Source organism: Anopheles maculipalpis (assembly GCF_943734695.1).
Source record: "Anopheles maculipalpis chromosome X unlocalized genomic scaffold, idAnoMacuDA_375_x X_unloc_71, whole genome shotgun sequence".
In the NCBI taxonomy this organism is placed as follows: Eukaryota; Metazoa; Arthropoda; class Insecta; order Diptera; family Culicidae; genus Anopheles; species Anopheles maculipalpis.
The window spans coordinates 10,001-18,067 of NW_026060537.1; the positions used below are offsets into that span (position 1 = coordinate 10,001).

The 8,067-nt window shown below is 43.8% G+C and overlaps 1 pseudogene; it reads left to right on the top strand.

The window, feature by feature from the left end:
* Positions 1-2,209, top strand: part of LOC126566991 (large subunit ribosomal RNA) — a 7,152-nt pseudogene extending 4,943 nt beyond the window's left edge.
* The last annotated feature ends 5,858 nt before the right edge of the window (positions 2,210-8,067 follow it).

An 8,067-nucleotide genomic window follows, 5' to 3' on the forward strand; every position in this document is an offset into this window, starting at 1 on the left:
GGCGCGTGATGGCTTCCGCAACCCTCATGGCCTTCGCTGCAACCTGCTGAACGTGCGGCAACCATGACAGGTGGTCGTGCAACCAAACTCCAAGATAGCGGATGGAGCGCTGGGATTGCACGACCACTCCCCCGATGTTGATGCTGACGACCGGATGACGCTTCAGGGTGGAGATGAGCGTCATTTCCGTCTTCTCCGGAGCCAACGAAAGACGGTTCCGGTCCAGCCAGGTCGTGATCGCCGCGATGGCGCGTTCAGCAGTTGAGGAAGCGGCTTGGGGTGTCGTTGCGGGGACCAAGACTACAAGGTCATCGGCGTAGCCAATAACCTCGGCCCCCTCAGGCAACTGGACACCCAGGACCCCGTCGTACAGCACGTTCCACAGCGTGGGTCCCAATATGGAACCCTGTGGAACTCCCGCGCTGATGCTGCGCTCGACGGGGCCTTCGCTGGTGTCGATAACCAGTCGCCGATCCTCGAAGTAGCTTTTCAGCATCCTCTGCAGCGACGACGGTACCCCCTTGTCCCTCAACGCGCTGGCGATGGCCTGCCAAGGCGCGGAGTTGAACGCGTTGCGGATGTCCAGGGCAACCACCATCAGGCAGCGCTTGTCTCGGGCATTGGTACGATGAAAGGACATGGCCTTCCTGCCCGCTTCGACAACACGCTGGATCGCACTGATGGTGGATCTGCCCCGCCGGAATCCGTACTGTTCGTCCGATAATCGTTCCGCATCTGGTTCCTCCAGGAACTCGTTCAGCCGGTTAAGGATTAGGCGCTCCAACACCTTGCCGAGTGCATCAAGCATGCACAGCGGCCGGTAGGAGGAGCTTTCCCCGGGAGGTTTGCCAGGCTTTGGCAGCAGCACCAAGCGCTGCCTCTTCCAGGGCGCTGGAAATGCACCCCGGTCCAGGCAGTCCTGATACAAACGGACGAAAATCTCCGGGTACTTCCTAATTGCCGTCTTAACCGCAGCATTGGGGATACCGTCCAATCCAGGCGCTTTCCTGTTCGCCATTGATCCCACGATGCTAAGCAGCTCGTCCGCGGTAACAGGGGTCAGCGATGTCCTCTGCTCCTCGGTGTCCGCACTCGGCAATTCGGAGTCCGGCCAGACAACAGGCGGATGAGTAGGAAACAGATCGTTGGCAATCTGTTCCAGTACGGCACGGTCTGTCTCCGGTGGCACAAAGCTGCCACGAAGGCGAGACATTACCACCCGGTAACCGGCCCCAAACTCATTGGTCTCCGCCTGTTGTATCAGCTCATCAAGCTGTGCACGCTTGCTGGCCCGGACAGCCTTCTCCACCGCTCTCCTCGCCGACCGATGATGTGCGGCCACGGCGCTGCGCTCCTGCAGATCGGTCGTACGAAGCATTCTCTCGTGCACAGCCGCACACTCCTCCCGAAGACGCAGAATCTCCGGGGTCCACCAGAAGAGGTCGCGATGGGGGTCACGATGTGACACGGTGACGCGCTCCATCGTGTCGTCGCATGCATCGAACATGGCGGCGACCATCCCCTCCTGGCTCACGGCTCGCTCCGGGAATCCGGCCGACAGGGATAACTGGCTTGTGGTCGCCAAGCGTTCATAGCGACGTGACTTTTTGATCCTTCGATGTCGGCTCTTCCTATCATTGTGAAGCAAAATTCCCAAAGCGTAGGATTGTTCACCCTTTCAAGGGAACGTGAGCTGGGTTTAGACCGTCGTGAGACAGGTTAGTTTTACCCTACTGGTGTGTGCATTTGTGCTATCTTAACGGAATTCCTGTGCAGTACGAGAGGAACCACAGGTACGGACCACTGGCTCAATACTAGTTCGACCGGACTTTGGTATGACGCTACGTCCGCTGGATTATGCCTGAACGCCTCTAAGGTCGTAACCAATCCGAGCTGATAGCGCTTCAAACCCCCATAGGCAATCGTAAGCTAGCGGGCCTAACAACCCTCCGAGATACGCTGGCGCTGCCTCGCAGCCTGGCGCCTCATCCCCGCTTCTAGACTTGGCCGCATCGCGCAGGGTCGCACCGCACGTGTTAGTACCTGACCATAGGGAACACTGGTGGCAGCTGACCTCGCCGACCGTGGACTTGACTAGTTTCGATGCCTACCGACCGCCCGCAAACGACGGGACTTCAGGCTGGGAGCTGCGAGTTGTAGAGATGCGTTCGCATCGATCCTCTCAGGCGACCCATGCTTGGTGGTGTATTCGTGTGTACTGTCGCACCTTTCCGGGTGTGTTCAGTATGCACGATGAATGAGTTGGAAAACGAAAGACAGAGAGAGAATTGAAATGTTACTGAGCATATAAGCGAAGAGTGTGTGGGTTCATAAGAATGTTGATCATATGCAGTTGATACCGGTACGGGTCCGTCATTACTCCTCCACGGAGTGATGATCGGTTTGCTTGAAGGGGGCAATACGCATCGTTGACTTACCTACGGGTAACCCGCTTACGAGTGGGTCGATTGCTGTCGGGGCAAGCAATCGGGTTAGCGCCGTATCCGGATATAGAGAGTAGTATGGGGTGATAATGATTAACATGTCGAGTGATGGCTGCACCTCCTAGTGGAAAGTTCAAACGTGAAGGTTGCTTCGGTACGGGGTACTAGGTACCTCTTAGAGGAGCAATGGAGTATGGAGTCCAAATTGAATGTTTGGACTTCAAAAATTTCTCTAAGTCCGCTACATAAATCCCTCACCCATAAGCTCACAAAATACATGCAATTGCATTAAAAATTTTGATAACCTAACAAGAGATGAAGGCAAGTCGAATTGGTTGGTCCAAAACCAAATATATCACTAAGTTCGGGACTTGGGTGCAAACCGAAAGTTAAAATGATGTCCCTGAACATGCATATAAGTTCGAGTATTGATATTATAAACCTAACAAGAGATGAAGGCAAGTCGAATTGGTTGGTCCAAAACCAAAAATATCACTAAGTTCGGGACTTGGGTACAAACCGAAAGTTAATATGATGTCCCTGAACATGCATATAAGTTCGAGTATTGATATTATAAACCTAACAAGAGATGAAGGCAAGTCGATTTGGTTGGTGAGAAACCAAAAATATCACTAAGTTCGGGACTTGGGTGCAAACCGAAAGTTAAAATGATGTCCCTGAACATGCATATAAGTTCGAGTATTGATATTATAAACCTAACAAGAGATGAAGGCAAGTCGAATTGGTTGGTCCAAAACCAAAAATATCACTAAGTTCGGGACTTGGGTACAAACCGAAAGTTAATATGATGTCCCTGAACATGCATATAAGTTCGAGTATTGATATTATAAACCTAACAAGAGATGAAGGCAAGTCGATTTGGTTGGTGAGAAACCAAAAATATCACTAAGTTCGGGACTTGGGTACAAACCGAAAGTTAATATGATGTCCCTGAACATGCATATAAGTTCGAGTATTGATATTATAAACCTAACAAGAGATGAAGGCAAGTCGAATTGGTTGGTAAGAAACCAAAAATATCTCTAAGTTCGGGACTTGTGCGCAAACCGAAAGTGAATATGATGTCCCTGAACATGCATATAAGTTCGAGTATTGATATTATAAACCTAACAAGAGATGAAGGCAAGTCGAATTGGTTGGTGAGAAACCAAAAATATCACTAAGTTCGGGACTTGGGTACAAACCGAAAGTTAAAATGATGTCCCTGAACATGCACATAAGTTCGAGTATTGATATTATAAACCTAACAAGAGATGAAGGCAAGTCGAATTGGTAAGTAAGAAACCAAAAATATCTCTAAGTTCGGGACTTGTGCGCAAACCAAAAGTTAATATGATGTCCCTGAACATGCACATAAGTTCGAGTATTGATATTATAAACCTAACAAGAGATGAAGGCAAGTCGAATTGGTTGGTCGGAAACCAAAAATATCACTAAGTTCGGGACTTGGGTACAAACCGAAAGTTAGAATGATGTCCCTGAACATGCATATAAGTTCGAGTATTGATATTATAAACCTAACAAGAGATGAAGGCAAGTCGAATTGGTTGGTCCGAAACCAAAAATATCTCTAAGTTCGGGACTTGGGTGCAAACCGAAAGTTAAAATGATGTCCCTGAACATGCATATAAGTTCGAGTATTGATATTATAAACCTAACAAGAGATGAAGGCAAGTCGAATTGGTTGGTCGGAAACCAAAAATATCACTAAGTTCGGGACTTGGGTACAAACCGAAAGTTAATATGATGTCCCTGAACATGCATATAAGTTCGAGTATTGATATTATAAACCTAACAAGAGATGAAGGCAAGTCGAATTGGTTGGTGAGAAACCAAATATATCACTAAGTTCGGGACTTGGGTACAAACCGAAAGTTAAAATGATGTCCCTGAACATGCATATAAGTTCGAGTATTGATATTATAAACCTAACAAGAGATGAAGGCAAGTCGAATTGGTAAGTAAGAAACCAAAAATATCTCTAAGTTCGGGACTTGTGCGCAAACCAAAAGTTAATATGATGTCCCTGAACATGCATATAAGTTCGAGTATTGATATTATAAACCTAACAAGAGATGAAGGCAAGTCGAATTGGTTGGTCCAAAACCAAAAATATCTCTAAGTTCGGGACTTGTGCGCAAACCAAAAGTTAATATGATGTCCCTGAACATGCATATAAGTTCGAGTATTGATATTATAAACCTAACAAGAGATGAAGGCAAGTCGAATTGGTTGGTCGGAAACCAAAAATATCACTAAGTTCGGGACTTGGGTACAAACCGAAAGTTAGAATGATGTCCCTGAACATGCATATAAGTTCGAGTATTGATATTATAAACCTAACAAGAGATGAAGGCAAGTCGATTTGGTTGGTGAGAAACCAAAAATATCACTAAGTTCGGGACTTGGGTACAAACCGAAAGTTAAAATGATGTCCCTGAACATGCATATAAGTTCGAGTATTGATATTATAAACCTAACAAGAGATGAAGGCAAGTCGATTTGGTTGGTGAGAAACCAAAAATATCACTAAGTTCGGGACTTGGGTACAAACCGAAAGTTAAAATGATGTCCCTGAACATGCATATAAGTTCGAGTATTGATATTATAAACCTAACAAGAGATGAAGGCAAGTCGAATTGGTTGGTCCGAAACCAAAAATATCTCTAAGTTCGGGACTTGTGCGCAAACCGAAAGTTAATATGATGTCCCTGAACATGCATATAAGTTCGAGTATTGATATTATAAACCTAACAAGAGATGAAGGCAAGTCGAATTGGTTGGTCCGAAACCAAAAATATCTCTAAGTTCGGGACTTGGGAGCAAACCGAAAGTTAAAATGATGTCCCTGAACATGCATATAAGTTCGAGTATTGATATTATAAACCTAACAAGAGATGAAGGCAAGTCGAATTGGTTGGTCCAAAACCAAAAATATCACTAAGTTCGGGACTTGTGCGCAAACCGAAAGTTAAAATGATGTCCCTGAACATGCATATAAGTTCGAGTATTGATATTATAAACCTAACAAGAGATGAAGGCAAGTCGAATTGGTTGGTCCGAAACCAAAAATGTCTCTAAGTTCGGGACTTGGGTACAAACCGAAAGTGAATATGATGTCCCTGAACATGCATATAAGTTCGAGTATTGATATTATAAACCTAACAAGAGATGAAGGCAAGTCGAATTGGTTGGTCCGAAACCAAAAATATCTCTAAGTTCGGGACTTGGGTGCAAACCGAAAGTTAAAATGATGTCCCTGAACATGCATATAAGTTCGAGTATTGATATTATAAACCTAACAAGAGATGAAGGCAAGTCGAATTGGTTGGTCGGAAACCAAAAATATCACTAAGTTCGGGACTTGGGTACAAACCGAAAGTTAATATGATGTCCCTGAACATGCATATAAGTTCGAGTATTGATATTATAAACCTAACAAGAGATGAAGGCAAGTCGAATTGGTTGGTGAGAAACCAAAAATATCACTAAGTTCGGGACTTGGGTACAAACCGAAAGTTAAAATGATGTCCCTGAACATGCACATAAGTTCGAGTATTGATATTATAAACCTAACAAGAGATGAAGGCAAGTCGATTTGGTTGGTGAGAAACCAAAAATATCACTAAGTTCGGGACTTGGGTACAAACCGAAAGTTAAAATGATGTCCCTGAACATGCATATAAGTTCGAGTATTGATATTATAAACCTAACAAGAGATGAAGGCAAGTCGATTTGGTTGGTGAGAAACCAAAAATATCACTAAGTTCGGGACTTGGGTACAAACCGAAAGTTAAAATGATGTCCCTGAACATGCATATAAGTTCGAGTATTGATATTATAAACCTAACAAGAGATGAAGGCAAGTCGAATTGGTTGGTCCGAAACCAAAAATATCTCTAAGTTCGGGACTTGTGCGCAAACCGAAAGTTAATATGATGTCCCTGAACATGCATATAAGTTCGAGTATTGATATTATAAACCTAACAAGAGATGAAGGCAAGTCGAATTGGTTGGTCCGAAACCAAAAATATCTCTAAGTTCGGGACTTGGGAGCAAACCGAAAGTTAAAATGATGTCCCTGAACATGCATATAAGTTCGAGTATTGATATTATAAACCTAACAAGAGATGAAGGCAAGTCGAATTGGTTGGTCCAAAACCAAAAATATCACTAAGTTCGGGACTTGTGCGCAAACCGAAAGTTAAAATGATGTCCCTGAACATGCATATAAGTTCGAGTATTGATATTATAAACCTAACAAGAGATGAAGGCAAGTCGAATTGGTTGGTCCGAAACCAAAAATGTCTCTAAGTTCGGGACTTGGGTACAAACCGAAAGTGAATATGATGTCCCTGAACATGCATATAAGTTCGAGTATTGATATTATAAACCTAACAAGAGATGAAGGCAAGTCGAATTGGTTGGTCGGAAACCAAAAATATCACTAAGTTCGGGACTTGGGTACAAACCGAAAGTTAAAATGATGTCCCTGAACATGCATATAAGTTCGAGTATTGATATTATAAACCTAACAAGAGATGAAGGCAAGTCGAATTGGTTGGTCGGAAACCAAAAATATCACTAAGTTCGGGACTTGGGTACAAACCGAAAGTTAATATGATGTCCCTGAACATGCATATAAGTTCGAGTATTGATATTATAAACCTAACAAGAGATGAAGGCAAGTCGAATTGGTTGGTGAGAAACCAAAAATATCACTAAGTTCGGGACTTGGGTACAAACCGAAAGTTAAAATGATGTCCCTGAACATGCATATAAGTTCGAGTATTGATATTATAAACCTAACAAGAGATGAAGGCAAGTCGAATTGGTAAGTAAGAAACCAAAAATATCTCTAAGTTCGGGACTTGTGCGCAAACCAAAAGTTAATATGATGTCCCTGAACATGCACATAAGTTCGAGTATTGATATTATAAACCTAACAAGAGATGAAGGCAAGTCGAATTGGTTGGTCGGAAACCAAAAATATCACTAAGTTCGGGACTTGGGTACAAACCGAAAGTTAGAATGATGTCCCTGAACATGCATATAAGTTCGAGTATTGATATTATAAACCTAACAAGAGATGAAGGCAAGTCGAATTGGTTGGTCCGAAACCAAAAATATCTCTAAGTTCGGGACTTGGGTGCAAACCGAAAGTTAAAATGATGTCCCTGAACATGCATATAAGTTCGAGTATTGATATTATAAACCTAACAAGAGATGAAGGCAAGTCGAATTGGTTGGTCGGAAACCAAAAATATCTCTGAGTTCGGGACTTGTGCGCAAACCAAAAGTTAATATGATGTCCCTGAACATGCATATAAGTTCGAGTATTGATATTATAAACCTAACAAGAGATGAAGGCAAGTCGAATTGGTTGGTCGGAAACCAAAAATATCACTAAGTTCGGGACTTGGGTACAAACCGAAAGTTAGAATGATGTCCCTGAACATGCATATAAGTTCGAGTATTGATATTATAAACCTAACAAGAGATGAAGGCAAGTCGAATTGGTTGGTCCGAAACCAAAAATATCTCTAAGTTCGGGACTTGGGTGCAAACCGAAAGTTAAAATGATGTCCCTGAACATGCATAT